This window comes from Condylura cristata, unplaced genomic scaffold (assembly GCF_000260355.1).
Source record: "Condylura cristata isolate star-nosed mole 26May11 unplaced genomic scaffold, ConCri1.0 scaffold00005, whole genome shotgun sequence".
In the NCBI taxonomy this organism is placed as follows: Eukaryota; Metazoa; Chordata; class Mammalia; order Eulipotyphla; family Talpidae; genus Condylura; species Condylura cristata.
The window spans coordinates 64,958,904-64,975,286 of record NW_004567106.1 but is presented as its reverse complement, the minus strand read 5'-3'; positions in this window follow the sequence as shown (position 1 = coordinate 64,975,286).

Sequence of the window (16,383 nt, the reverse complement as noted above, 5' to 3'; positions counted from 1 at the left end):
CCCGCCTGCAGCTCCCCTCAGCAGTGCATTTCATCAGTCAGCCTGCTCTGCTCCCCGCTCTGTCTCTGGTGAATCCTCTCACTGCCCCTGCACCTCTGGCCTGTACCCCAGTTCTGTATGCATAAGTAAATAAATCTTTAAAAAAAAAAGTGGCAGAAGGAAGTGCTCTTGGGAGCACACACTCGTCTTCCAGGACCATTGTGATGCCCATTCAGGAAGCTGGGAGCTGCTTGAAGGACACAGGTGCCAATTGGGGTCTGGCAAAAGTCCTTGCACTCCTGAAAGGGCTGCAGTGAGCTCTCTGTGCCTTTGTTGTCCCCGCCCCCCCCCCCCCCGGGTCATTCCTGGAGCAGGGCTGGGAAGAGAGCTGCCACCTGGACTTCGCAAGGCCACCGGATGCCCGTGTGGCCTCCTGGAAGGTGGGAGGTGACATACAGCTGCCATGACCTGTGGGGTTTGTAGCCCTTAGTGGAACACAGCTCTGGAATCAAAGGAAGCTTGCCACTGCACAAAGCTGCATCTGGTTTCTGGAAGTATTCATCTCCCACATTATCCTACCTTACATCCTTGAAGACCCCAGTCAAGAATAGCCCGTTCTCTCTGACCTTCTTTTGCACACATTTTCTTTTAATTAAGTATGGAAATGAGCTCCACTGGAATTTTTGTCCAATGAGATTAGCTGTATGACTTTTAAAACTTCAGTGTCTCATACTAGGATCTGCTGTTGGGATGGTTATAAGGTCACATGTCATTGACAAGGATATATTCTTTTTTTTTTTAAAGATTTATTTATTTGTGCATACAGAACTGGGGTACAGGCCAGAGGCTCAGGGGCAGTGAGAGGCTTCACCAGAGACAGAGTGGGGAGCAGAACAGGAAGATCGACGAAGTACACTGCTGAGGGGAACAGCGGGCGGGTCAGGAGAGGTCTGCCACGCCATGTGGTCACCTCCGGGGCAGGCAGGAATCAAACTCATGCGGAAGCAGCTTTTAGATTCTCAGTGCTGTGCTTTCACAGAATGGGCAGATCTACTGAAATACACTTTTTTAGGGAGTGGTTTGGAGACAGGAGAGATCTGCTGTGCCATGCAGGTCAGCTCCCTGGCCAGGAATCGAACTTGTTCTGCAGTGGCTATAGATAGCTTCGTAGTGCTGTGCTTTGATCTGTTGCACCCCCAGGGAGGGTCCAGACAAGAATATATTCTGAGAAATATCTCCTTAGATGTTAGTTGATAATGTGTCCTTCAGAGTATAATTACATAAATAGATAGTATAGTCTTCATACACCTAGCTTATCCCTGGGGTCGTCTATTGGGATAGTCTGTGGGATGGAAATATTTTGGACAGTCATTGACCCAAATTGTTAAACAACATGTGACTTTATAGCCACAAAGTGTTTTGATCAGTGGAAAAATGTGATACACGACCTTAGTGATTATAAATGGATTGTGCATGACACTTTGCAAGATGAATGAATAGACTGGTCTAAAGGAAATTAGAAAAGCCCTTTATAATTCAGAAGACTTTAAAAAGTTGATATTCACCTTTGACAAGACCATTGAAAAACTTCATTTTATAGAAGAACTTTCCATTACAGGTTTACCTTGAGCAATAGCATTTAGAGCCACAGATCGTGTACTTGAAAGTGACACGCATCAAAAGAAGTCTACTTGGTGAGCTGTTCTTTATCATCAGAAAATTTCAGAGCATGAAGAGGAAGTTGTGAGCTACTGGATGGTCTGACAGGAGTTATGCTTAACAGATGGCAAGCAAAGAGAAAACTGACCAACGTCAAGAAAAACTTCATACTCAACATGCCAAACAACTTTGGAATGGTTACAAAAGAAAACAAAGAATGATAAAACTAGTATGGCAGAAAGGTGACCAACCATTTATCACAGAAAATTCAAGAAATCCTGGATTGACAGGCATTCCAAGATTCTTAATGTTGCCTGAGTGTAACACCAGTTACAATAGATGAGGTTGGCTGAGACTGTAGAATTCTGTCTGCCAAAGTATGCACTAAATATGGCTTCAACATGGAAGGCATATTAACACAGCCTAGAAGTGTTGAACTGACTCCCATCAGAAAGAGCAGGTCAAAAGTGCTTTGGGCTTAGCAGTTCTACTGAACATGCAAATTGTCTCTGCACTACAGTCTGAATTTTGGAAATCTTTAGGGAGTGAGGTCATGCCCATGGTTTTGATTGTGGTGATGAGGGTTTACAAATATCAATAGGATTCCATTATACACTTTAAATATGTGCAGCTGTTACATAGGTCATATCTTCTTTTTTTTTTTTTTTTAAGATTTGTTTATTTATGCATACAGAGCTGGGGTATAGGCCAGGGGTGCAAGGGCAGTGAGAAGATTCACCAGAGACAGAGTGGGGAACAGAACAGGCCGACTGATGAAGTACACTGCTGAGGCAAGCAGTGGGTGGGTCAGGAGAGGTCTGCTGAGCCATGTTGATCACCTCCGGGGCTGGAATTGAACTCATGCTGAAGTGACTTTAGTTTCTTAGTGCTGTGCTTCAACCCGTTGCGTCACCAGGGAGGGCCCATAGGTCATGTTTTAATAAAGCTTAAAAATTTTTATTTATATAGCTATTAAAAGTTGTACTTTTTCAAAGGAACTCTCCTGCGCTGCTGGTGGGAATGCAAACTAGTACAACCACTGTGAAAAACTGTTTGGAGGTTCCTCAAACTGCTAAACATGGAGCTTCCCTACGACCCAGCAATCCCACTCCTAGGTATCTACCCAAAAGACACAAAAACACTGATTGAAAAAGATACCTGTACCCCCATGTTTATTGCTGCTTTATTTACAATTGGAAAACATGGAAGCAGCCAAAATGCCGAAAAGTAGATGACTGGATAAAAAAGATGTGGTACATATATACAATGGAATGTTACTCAGCAACCAAAAAAGAGAAACACATGTCTTTTGCAGCAACTTGAATGGAGCTAGAAAAGATCATGCTTAGTGAGATAAGCCAGAAAGAGAAAGAAAAATACCAGATGGTTTCACTCATAGCAGGCGAGAAAATAACAAAAATAATGAACAACCATATACCAGAGACATGTTGTGGGGGTGGAGTGGGGAATGGGATCAAAAATGGGGGGGGCGGGAGGGAAATGCACGGGACTATGGTGGTGGCACACGGGTGATTTGGTGATGGGAAACCCGCGGGGATTACAATCGAGATGGGAAAAAAATGTGCAAAATGATGTAAAAATAAACTTTTGTAATAATAAAAAAAATAAAAAAATAAAAAACACAAATACGTGCAAAAAAAAAGAAATTGTACTTTTTCAACTTGAAGGACTCAATTTCAGTGACATCAATTTCTAGCCTCTTCTTCATATAGCCTTATTCAAAATGGCTGGCGCAGCAGAGTGTGCAAGCAGAGACGTGACCTACCCTCTGCTTTTCAAACTAGAATTGCCTGCCATTTACGTCCTGGATCCTATTGTTCTATTGTTCTTTCACATCTTTCTTACCAGGTAAGGACTTTAGTGGATATGTGGATTGGTTGGAAGCCAACAGCTAATAGTCAATCAGGTTATATCAGAATTATGCATTCGTTATTCTTATTATTCTTACTTTGACTCCACTCCTGCTCCACCATCCAATTTCTACGCTCTACAGTGAACTATTTTCAGGGCTTGAAGTTGTTTGTTTCTGGTTCAATAGAAACAAACCTCTTTAAGGTTATTGCTTACTACTGTAAACAAAGCTGCACTGTGTGCCTTTTAATGGCCATACAGCTCTCCATTGCACAGATGTAGCATGGACTGTGCAGCCAGAGAAATTTGCTTTAGTTTCCAGACAACGTTTCTTAGGCTGATCAATAATGTAGATGCTTTTAAATGTTGTCAGCTTCTCCATGGCTGGTCTGGGCTTTTAATATGCCATGTACATTGTTGCTGAAAATTTATGGATGAGCCTCTCTGGTGCTTCATTTACAGATTCTATAGTTTGCATTTTATCAATATTCACAATGATCTTCTTCCTCTGTGTAGATCTGCTATGGTTTCTCTTCAGCTTACTGTGCAGTCACATCATCTCTCTACCACCGTCTTGATTTGATTCATGCTTTCCTGCACCATATTTCTCTACTGCTTCTGGTTCGGTAAATACAGCCTCTATTATTTCTTATGGAAAGATTGATGGCAAGATAATTGATAAATATGTAATATTGAAAGTATCTTTATTCTGCTTTCATAATTAATAGTTTGATTAGGTAAATGAATCTAGCTTGAAAACATTTTTCCCCAGAATGTCTAAGACATGGGCTTAGGCTTTGTTTGCATTTGTGGTTAATTGGCAGGTTTATTTTGCATTCTTATTAAAATGTAAAATTCCATAAAATGGTTCAATTCCATTGTTATTCCTAACCAAGTACTCTCTAAACATAATAATTAAAATTTTAAATAAAATATTTGTAAAAAATGCATTTTTATGAGTCTCATACTAAAAAAAAGAGAATATTCCTTGACTCCACCCCTGCTCCACCCAACTAATTACTATGCTCTACAGTGAACTATTTCCAATGCTTTAAGTTGTTTGTTTCTGGTTCAGTAGAAATGTCTTCTCTCCTCACTGGTCTCAGGTGTCTCATCTTCATAAGGACCAGGGAAAGCAGCTCAGTCCAGGCTGGTACTGCCCCGGGGGCCATATCTCAGCCTTGCAAGGGAGTGCCGTCAACTGCTCTCATTAAAGACCCAGCTCCTACATGGGTATTATTGGTGGAGAAATAGAAGAGGCAAACTAACACAAATAGGCCTACACTGATTTATTTAAACACACAAGAAACTGAGCTGGAGAAACAACAGACGGGAACATCCTAGAAATAATCAAATTTGCATACTTGGATTTCCATTTGTATTAAAAACAACAGTAGCAACAATAGAAAGCTCCCCCCCCCCCATTAATCCTTCTAGAAGCTACTCTTTAAATTTCATTACTACTTGAGTGGTCTCATGGTCCAGCCCTCTTCCATGACTAAATTAGGTTCATTAATTCCCCTACTGGAATATCTTTACGTCATTGTTCTTTTTTTCTTTTAATTTCTTTGATATGTATTTCTTTGTTATGTGCTTGTTATGTGCTTTTCTCCTTGGTTTCTGCAAGCCAAAATAAACTCTATAATCCATATTATGCAAAAAACTAAATTACTGAATTGCATAATTGTTTATCCTTTGTGAAACCCTATAGATATGGGTAGGTAGACAGTTGTCCTATATCTTTTACTGCTTTTTCTTGTGTGTGTGCAAATCCCTTCCTCATTCACTTTTATGCCCAATTTTTATCAATTTGCCCTTTTATTATATCGCATTTGTACTATTTCAAACATTCTCAATTTTCAGATTTAGATATTGTCCCTTCATGGCATGAAAAATGAGGATATACAGTACTGTTCCTTATCTTGGAATAGGTAAGATAATATTTGCCTTTCTTATTTGAATAACACACATCTTTCATCTATGTCAAGAAAACATGACAAAGTCAGTTTAAATATGAAAGTGACAATAGAAGTGGCTTCAGCCCTGTAGTACAAATTTCCTGTGATTAAACAAACGGTCTGGGAAAGCCACCCACAAGCCTCTAGCTGAGGACTATGCAGGGCCCCTCACTTAAACCTTGAGGGTCCTGTCTTCCACCTTGCTCTTTAGCCAGCACTGAGCCAGCTTCTCTCTACTAGCCAAAATGTGACTTAGCATTTCATGTTGCCTGCTAATTTCCCTTTGTTTAATTTTGTTTTATTTTTTATTTGTTTATATAAAACTGGGGTACAGGCTGGAGATGCAGGGTGTGAGAGGATTCTGAGGAGCAGAACAGGTGTGTGTACAGTGCTGAGGGGAGCAGCAGGCGAGGCAGGAGAGGTCTGCTGAGCCCACGTGGGTCAGCTCCCTGGCTGGGCATTGAACTCATGCCGAAGCAGCTGCAGCTGGATTCATAGTGCTGTGCTTTAATCTGTTGAGTCACCAGGGAGTGTCCAGCACACTTAAGTTCTTGAGAGTATATTCTCATTAGGTGGAAATTTTTCAGATTGCCCAAGTTGTGTCTTCCTGCAGGCTATTTGGGACCCTATTGTCATGCACTGTGAATTATCTCTCTTTCTATTCTCAGGAATATATCCCTTGCCTGATTACTAGAATTGTTCAAATTACTTATACTGTAAATTCTACTGCAGAATTTGGGTCATAGGCTTCTTGCCTGAATTCTTACGGTATTACATGAACTCTAAGGGCTGCTAAGTGCTAAGGCCTTGATCAGTGGAAAAGATATACTGTATCAAAGGAAAATGAGACAAATTAGAACATTTAGTTGATTTGCCATAAAATTAAATGTTTCCAATTGAATGACTATGAAATCATAACTTTCCCAATTTTGTTGTAAATTTTTCCTTTGTTTCGTCAAATGATGAAAGTAGTAGTTGGTTTCTTTTTTTGCTGTGACCTTATTTGGCTAAATAAAAATTCTTCTGCCAAAAGAGAAAAATATATTAGTTGTTATATATCATTTTCCAAATGATAAATTCAAATCACTGGTGACACTAGCCTACTTCACCATGACTAGAAATCATCTTTCCATATATCTTATATTTCAAGCTTGAATTTTCCCCCAAAACTATACCTATTAATCCTAAATATAAAGTGCAGGTCTGAGATTCATTATATAAGTGTACACAATGATGAGGATTTAGACCACATGTTTTAGCTTTAAAAATTCAATGAATGGGGCCCTCCCTGGTGGCACACTGGGTTAAGCACAGCACTATGAAGCTATAGCAGAGACTGCAGCACTAGTTTGATCCCCAGCCAGGAAGGTTGCCCACATGGCGCGGCAGACTTCTCCTGACCCGCCGGCTGCTCCCCTCAGCAGTATACTTCATTGATCTGCCTGTTCGGCCTCTCACTCTGTCTCTGGTGAATCCTCTCACCGCCCCCCCCTCCAGCACTGACTTACTGACTTGTACCCCAATTCTGTATGCATAAATAAATACATCTTTTTTTAAAATTCAGTGAATGTTCTTACCTTGATTGGCAAATTGTCTTGTTTCACTCACTAGTTATGTGACAATTAGGAAGAAACACATGGAGACTCAGTGGTAGGGTCTGGCTTTGCTTCTTCCCCAGTCTTATTTCATGGAAATCTTGACCATCCTCTTGAAGCAAAAATGATTTGGAGTTCCTTTCATGCTCTTGAATACACCAAGATCTTTCCAATTTCTGGGATTTCATACTGCAATTTAGTTTGTTTTAATCATGTATGCATATGTGTGTGTGTGTGTACACACATACACACACATGTGTGTACATATATATGTGTGTGAATATTTATGTATGTATGTGTGTGCTCATGGGTCAAGTAAGCTGCATTTTGTGTATATATATATATATATATATATATATAGTGTGCATAATATATGTGTGTGTGTGTGTGTGTATATATTCAAACTTGTATGCTCACTTTTTAGCAGTTTGCTGTTTCATAATAGGCACATCCTAAATTTTCTTACATGCATAAATGAATTTGTGGTCTACATCAATATAAAAGTTACATGACTAAATAGAGGAAAACTAAAGCTGGTGCTTCAACAGTGTAAAATAGTTACAAAGCTCGAGATTATTTCCTCTGAAGTTCAGGACACAAGGTATTTCCTCTCAACGAAAATGGCCGTTGCTAAGAGAGAGTATTTGAAACTGTGTCAGCAGATGGACAGTTTCCTCCATATTTACATGGGCTTCCCAGAGTCCTTTTCACTTGTTTGGAATTTCTTTTAAGAATTCCAGTTTTCCAGCAGTGATTTTCCGAGCGCACACTTTCTGTTAACACACATTATAAATACTTTTAATGCCAAGCTCTAATCTTGAGCTAGATGACAATTTTACATCTTTAATTCTGAGTCAGATGGAGGCATTTCACACGCCTGTGTGGCGGCAGTGGGTGTCCAAGCTGTTTAGCTTTAGTGATCCTTCAGCATTTCTCTTCTTATGGAAATTTTGAAAAGCATAAAAATACTGAAGCAGCTCAACTTTAGGTCTAGCCTCGTGGTTTCAAACCCTGGGCCTGACAGTCCCTCATGGGGACCCTTATGGTCTGAATGGCTCGAGGCTTGAAAGATATTTGAAACTGGATGAGTCCTAAGCCTTTTTTCCTGGCTTCATGATGAGAAACACAAGAGGACACCTTTCTAGGACAAATTTCATAGCACCCTGAAAGTGCCAGCATTTTAATTAGAACAATATTTCAAGTGACAGTGGATAAGACTTGGAGGATAAAGAAATGTGTAACATACACCATAGGAAAGAAGAATGATTAAATGTAATTTATATCTTTAGGTCTCAGTGTAATCAAATGCCATGTTATTATTCTTACTAATGGATTTCTGTTTTGTTTTCAAAGATGGTGTTGACAATGCATCACATTTCTTTACAGGCAGTGAATTGTGACTGCTTTTTTACATTACCACTTTGTCCACTCATCTTGTGCTGAATTTAGATCTAGTCCAGACACACGACAGAGATAGGTGTTTGCTCTATCGGGCATACACCATACACTTTCTTCTTTCTCCAGGGTTCCTTCACCGGATTAAGTTTTGAATATTCTTTGGCATGCAGTATTTTTTTAAGATTTACTTTATTTATGAATACAAGAGCTGGGGTGCAGGCCAGAGGTGAGAGGATTCACCAGAGACAGAGTGAGGAGCAGAATAGGCAGACTGATAAAGTACACCGCTGAGGGAGCAGCGGGGAGACAGGAGAGGTCTGCTGTGCCATGGGGGTCAGCTCCCTGGCTGGGAGCCAACTTTGTGCTGCAGTGGCTGCCGATAGCTTCATAGTGCTGAAACTTGGCCTCTGATAGCACCAGGGAGGCCCTGCTTTGGCATTCAGTTTAAATCTCTTCCACAATATCTGTTGATGACACTGGACTTGTCCTCCAGTGTCAAAATGCTGTGACCTGTAGAATCTATCATGTCCCACTACTTGGTACACAGTGACTATATCCATTTCTTAATTTCTTCTAGGAAATTTTAGCCTCCCTTTTGTCATTACAAAAAGGTTGGAATCCAGAGTAAAAAAACTTCCCCATTTTGTCATCCTTGCAGCTGACTAACTCTGTGACTTTGGAAAATCAGGAATCTATGCATTCATCTCTCTTCCATTAGTAGAAATGATAACAGTGATTGTTTCATAGGGTTGCCAAGATGCTAAAATGAAGCAATTTAGTATAGTGCTTGATTGGGTAAATGGTCCAAATGCTTTTACTATTTTTACTGTTACTATTTTTTATGGTAACATAAATTGTAGTTTATGCTTACTGCCTCTAACTCTATTTAATAAAGATGTGTTTCTTTTTTTTTCTTCCCTGTTAGTAGTCAAAAAAATATTATTTTAAAGTTAAAAAAAAAAGTAAACAAGCAAACAAAACCTTTCCCTTTTGTTCTAAGTAAAATTGAGAGTAAAATGGATGATATCTTTGGAGCGAAAAGACTTTCTAGTTAAGTAGATGCACTAGAGATCATTCTCATAGGAACTGGTATTAAGAATCTCTAGTGGCAGAGACTTGCTTCTAGGTCATTTCAGTCAAGTATCTGTATTTTGTTTGCATTACCGGTACTTTCTAAGATGTTACATAAGCCTACATTCAGGTCTGCAGGTAACATTTTCAAGCATTCAATATTTTATATTTCTCCATTTTCAGCTTTTATATATGAATAACTTATATCACCTTACTATGAGAATCTCCATGTCCACAATAAGCAAAAAAAAAAAAAAATGTTGAAATTCTGCATCATTAGTTTAGAGGTTACTTGTTAATCACTGTTGCTCTCCTAGTTTGGATGCTGTTGAGGAAGAACCATAATGATTTGGGAGAAAAATTGTTTCCCAGCAAAAGGAAAATAAGATTTCCTATAATCTTCTTTGTCAGTCTTTTCATTTCTTATAGTTTATTGCATTGTCTCAAGTTCACCATCTCATTTTAATGATAATTGTTATACATGATAATTATATATATGTATATGTATAAATAAATAAATAAATAAATATATATATATATATATATATATATATATATATATATATATATATATATATATATATATTATGTTACAATGGTTTTTAGCCACTCTATTCATTTTCTATTGGGACTTCTAGTTGGGACACAGACAAAACCAACCAACCAAGACCTGCAAACTGTGTATCGTGTTGGTTTTAAAATTTTTTTGCTTGAGTCACAGGGTGGGTACAGTCAAACCATGAAAAAGTTGGCAAATTATTGAAGAGGGTATCACTCTAACAAAGACTGTTCAATTCTTCAAAGAGTCACAGAAGAAACTTCTTACTGTCATGATCAGGGGAATAACTATGTTGCTCTTGAGAAGTTTAATCCTTCATGCACCGTATGGTATAGATTTGATCAGATGTCCTTCTCTGTACTGATAAATGACTGGATCAATTTTGCTGAAATCCAGTAGCAGAGTAGAGAACTCACGTTACCCTTCTTAGTTACCTTACATGGCTCTGAGTCTTCTAGTCTTATCTATTTCACATTTATTTCATCTTGCCAAATTTTATGTATCACTATAAACTACTCTGAATCCCTTTAAAGTGAGGCAGGACCTAATATTTTTCAAGTGTCTTCACATATAATATTCTATTTGATTCTCTATCAGTCCTGTGAAATAGGCATATTACTAACCCACTTTTCAGTATCTAGCCATGTTTCTCACTCTTTTCTCCAAAATAGATGTTTTCTGCAAAGTTTGACACTGACAGAGAACTGTGATTGGTTTCAGTGCTCCCAGCCCTGGATCCTACTTTATATAACAGATCCCAAATGTTGGCTTATGCAAGCAGGCAGCCCAGAATCTATGCCAGGGGTGTTTCTCTCCAGCACTGATTAATTCCTGTGTCTAAAAGCCATGTGTTCATTGTGGATGATAAGCTTGTTGCACAAACACAAGCTAACCACACTGAGTAAGTTTGGCATTAGTTCTGCACAAACCCCAGCAAGAAGGATATTTGCCAAAAAGAAGGAGAAAATTCCTGCCAATTTAGATGAATGAAATGTTTTGAGGCATCTGTAGACTTCTACATACTAAATAGAGAAAACAGACGTTTATAAAGCTGATGTGAAATGTATTCAGTCAAACTTGTTGCCCTGAGGAATCCCAGAGTCTGGGCTTTGGAAGGGGTCTAGACTTGTCCTTAGAACCAGAGGCACATACATATAACTAAATATAAAATCACTAAGAGTTGGAACACACTGCTGTTCTAATTGTGCTGCAGATATTCATGTGCAAAGATAAATGACATATTTTTGCAGTGTGCTAAAATGTGATTTCTGTGGATATAATTATAGAGACCTGAAAATATTCAGATACATTTTCTCCTCCTCGGTAAAAAAGAATGAATGAGAGAGAGAAGGAGAAGAGGAGAGGAGAGAGAGAGGGGGACAGGCAGAGGGAGAGGAGAGGGGAGAAGGAGGGAGGGAAGAGAAGAGGGAAACGGAGTGGAGGGGAGGGGAGGGAGGGAGACATTAAAAAAGAAAGAGGAAAGTGAGATAAGAAAGAGGAAAGTGAGATAAGAAAAAGAAAGTGTAGAAAGAAAAATGAGGAAAGAGGAAGGGAAGAAGGAGGTTACTGTAGATTGGATCACCTCAAGAATCACTTGGTGTCCTAGTTTAACTTTCTGTTTTAACTCTGGGAAAAAATTACTTTTTTATCTTTCAAAAATTTTTCTTTCCATATTTCTGAAAGAAAGGTGTGTGGTCATGGAGCTTCTGCTCACGGGAGACTCAATGCAGGCCCACAAAACTGCACCATGAGGAAGGAGCTCATTCTAACCTCCACTGACCCCAGGACCACCGTGGGCGCCAGCAACATGATCTGCTTTTGTGAGACTTAGTTATGAAAACTCTCTAAAATGTCTGAATTTTTTCAGCAGATGCTTTTTTTCCCTAAATCTCATTGTTATTATTGTTATTATTCTTTACCAAAAACTTGATGGGAAGATAGCTAATAATGGATTGCATGCAAACCATCCCCAAATGCATGATTTTGCACTAAAGACAAGTGCATAGATATGTTTTATTTTGAATCATCTTTGCATGTCCTAAATATTCCCTGGAACTGGGGAATCTGGAACTGGATAATAACATAGATCCTAGTTACTTCTAAGTGTGCTCTAATGAATCTCCTTCTGTCTTGCCTTCCACTACCCCACTGGCCGCTGTCATAGCTTTCCTGCTGTTTCAATAATATATATTTTGGTGATGTCACCTTACACATTCCTACTCAACTGTCACCACCTATCCTCCCACGGGTGTTAGCTAAGCCTTGACCTGAGAGACATGTATTGTGTAGGATGTTCTTTTGCTTCTTTTCATTCCTTGGGCAATAGAGAGGACAGGGCATGGAGGGTTGAAGAAGGGGTGGTTGATTGGTAAGGACATTGATAACCCTTCCATGTTGCTGCCACTTCTTTGTTGCTGAGGGTCAAGGTAGGGAATAAAGAGGAGGCTTGGTGCCATTGACATTGGCATACTTTCCCATGGTTGTCATCCCTCTAACTCACTTTGTCATTTAATGGTCTTGGGAGCAAGAATTTGCAAGTTGGATCCAACTTATGGATTACTGCAAAAATGTATGAAAGAAGCATACAAGAGCTGAGGTACAGGCCAGAGGTACTGTGCGGTGAGAGGATCCATCAGAGACAGAGTGTGTGTGTGTGTGGTGGGGGGGGGGGGGGGGGGTTGTGGAACAGGCAGATCTATTGGAATATATTGTTGAGGGAAGCAGCTGGGAGACAGGAGAGGTCTGGTGCACCATGTGGGGCAGCGACCTGGCTGGGGATTGACCCCTTGGGATAGCTTCATAGTGTTAAGACTTAACCCCTGTGCCACTGGCAGGAGACTCCACTCCCTCTCAGTAGTTGGCATGTCCTCAGCTGGAAAGCAGCTTTCTCAGTATGCTTTCACTATGGCAATTCACTGCCCACTTGATCATGGAAATCTTGTATCCTTCATATGCCAAGAAGTGAGCAATGGGGTCATTTACCACTGATCACTTTTTTTTTTGAAAAGGTTTTTTTTTTTTTTTTTAAATAGAAGTTGTAGGCCAGAGGTGTAGGGCAGTGAGAAGATCACCAGACAGAGTGGGGAGCAGAGCAGGCAGATCGATGAAGTACACTGCTGAGGGGAGCAGAAGGCGAGACAGGAGAGGTCTGCTGTGCCATGTGGGTCTCCTCCATGGCTGGAGATTGAACTCAGGCCATTGAGGTAATAGTGTTGAGACTTAACCCATGGCCAAGAGGGAGGCACTACAGCAACTTCTTTCATTTATCTTCTAAGATCTGTTTAGGGTTTTTACAAGTATATTGTCTGCTATAGGTCTAGCAAGAGAATGGGAAGCAAGCAGAATCATTGCTGTGGATATCACCAATCATGATGAGTGATATTTTTTGAAGCTTCTTTTCTTTAGCTCTGAGAAAAAGACAGACCCCTTATATCTGTTTGTGATGTACCATAAATATTGCCTTTGTTCTAAGGATAATAACCATGGCTCTCTTCTTTGCTTCTCTCCTATTCTCTGTGTGTATAATGAAGGCAGTTGATGTGCTGTAGAATGTGGGTCTACAGCCAACGGGCACAGGCATCAATAACCACACCACCAACTGCTGAGAAAAGATGTAGTTCAATGTAAGACACCTTGCAGGATACTGAAGGCAAGACTCTCAAATTAGTCTGCCTGAGGAATGGCTTTAGGCAGTGTTATGGGTTGAGGAACAAAGGGGGAAGCTGACTAACTTCTTTCTACTGAATCATGATATCATTTGAAGTGGGGGCAGACCTACAATAGAACAGAGCAACCATCACTTCTGACTTTGCCTGTTCAACCGTGAGCCCAGCACCCAGTTCTTTTTTTTCCTGTGCCATTTTCTTGTTCCAGGTGATGAGAGATCAGAAACATGAAAAGCCTGACTCTTTAGAAATAACATCGTTTCAACTAGAGGAATGGAAGGGGTTTTTTCCAATCGTATGGGTGTGGTCAGATGAGACTTTTCAATCATGGACGTTTCTCTTTGGGCTCTAAGGTACATATTGCTTCTTTGGTGAGCCAGTCCTCCTCTGTTTGGGAGCTAATAGATCTGATGAATAATAAAGAGAGGTGACACAAAAGTGCTGATTACAGAAAAAAGAGACTTAGCTATAGAAACGGGATCTATCAGCTCAGTAGAACATCAAAATATTCCATGAGTCTTTGTGGTAACAAATATGAAAGCCTGAAGGGAATACTTCCCTAGGAAATTATCATTTAGCAAAATTGACCCAGGTAGAAATGGAAGCTTAAATAGATCAATTTCATATAAGAGATCGGAAAGCAGACTACAATAAGGATATCTATGCCACAATTGATTTCCTGTTAGGACTATCTCCTCCATGTACAAAGTGGAGTTTATAGAGAGTGATGCTAAAATGAAGCTCAATGCTTATGTACAATGAGGCTTTTTGAAAGGGAAGATCCAAGGCTTCAGAAACCTGATATCCCTCTGTGTGCATTAGCCATAAAACTACTTGAATAAAAAGAGCTATTGAGATAAAAATTTAAGTGTCTTTTAATCCCCTAGTTTAAGGGAAAGGTAAAAAAAAAAAATCAGTGGCTCCTTTCTTGGAATTTTCAAAGAAAACAAGGAGTATTACATTTTGGAATCAGTGAGAAATTATTATTTGGTGGTGTTTAAGAATAAGTAAAATTAAATTTAATTGTTTTAATAAATGTTAATGGGTAAGTTGTGAGATGAATTTACACATTCTCAAAAGTCATGATTCCTTGGGAAATACTACACCACTTTGCTTTAAAGAGTAGCACAGAAGAATATCAAAATAGAGGATGTGAATTTGTAGGACTACAATTTTCCATGTTAAACTAAATAAAGATACATGGGAGAGAAGACCAGAACATCCTTCAATTGCCTTTTAATAGGGAAATAATCTTATCTGAGTGGCTGTTTGCAATCCAGCCTCTAAGCCAATCATGAAATGCTTGATATTATCACAACCAGACTACTAAATTATCTCTGCCTGGACGCCTGCAAAAGCACCCCAGTCTGGAACCACTTGGGACCTCAATACCAGACCAGACCAGGTCTGAGTCTTGGCATGGGCACTGTGAACTTAATGCCAGCTTCTCAAGGAGTACCCACTCCACCAGGCTGTTTGTATATTCGCCCATCCTGGCCTCCCCTGTTTTTCTATCTATTTACATTTGAAGAATCCATGAAGAAAATGCAATGGAAAAAAGATACCATCTATACCATCAAAAACTCTACAAAATGCCCAGGAGTTAACTCTGAAAAATACTATAGTGATAAATCAGTCAAAAAGAGCATATGCTCTAAAATATATTTCATAGTATAAGACTGATCTCCCCCAAAATTTTCACACAGGGATTTTTTCCAAGATGCCAATATAGGCTTTTGCCGATACAAGTTGCCTTGATTTGTGGCACTGAGGTCAAAAGTAGATCTGTCAGCTCGAGGCGAAATTGTTACCATTATCACATAAACAACATAGGTCACCCAGATTGAGGGTGTATCTCTCAAAACCACCATGTTTTGGAGAGAAACTTATCTTAAGGCAGGGCAAACATTTACAGACTTGTTTTAACTTTGAAAACCCAGCCAGGGCTGAGGTGCTTTAGACTCTAGGAGACAGCAAGCATTTTAGATGACATCACTCCACCCTGGGGCCCAGGCAGGGGTGGGACAGGTGTTAAACCACACACAGAAGCCAGCTGTAGAGAGGAGACTTAAATGCAAGGCCCCATGTGGACAGACCTCTTCTCACCCACGTCAAGCTCTTCCCAGGCCTTGCCACCCTCTGAGACGGCAGCTGCCTCAGTCCTAGAGCAGTAGGTAGACCCCATCTTGGATGTGTGCTCGGCCCATGGGCTCGAGGCCTCAGGGACCCCTACTTGCAGGGGTTAGCCTGTTTCACTCTCTCATCTACTTTTTGGTTGGTTTCTAGCATTGTGGCTTCTGCCCTTGTCAGTATCTAACACACCCCTGATCCCCCCACCCCCACCACCACCACACACATCTACCGCCAGCCCCAAAGTCTCTGGCTTTCCAGACACAGGCCATCTGTTTTCCACAACTTGCTGTGTTAGTCACACCCCTTCCCCACCAGGGGAGTTTCTAAGCCTGGTGGTTTGGGCTCTATTAGGAATTTTATATGAGAGAGGTCACAAACCAGACATAGCAAACCATCTATGGCATTATTCCTTCTGGCTTTCCTTGGCTCTGACCCTTTTGAAGGTAAACATGAGGAAACATGTTCTTTGCTCACAGAGGCTATTTATGAGTTAC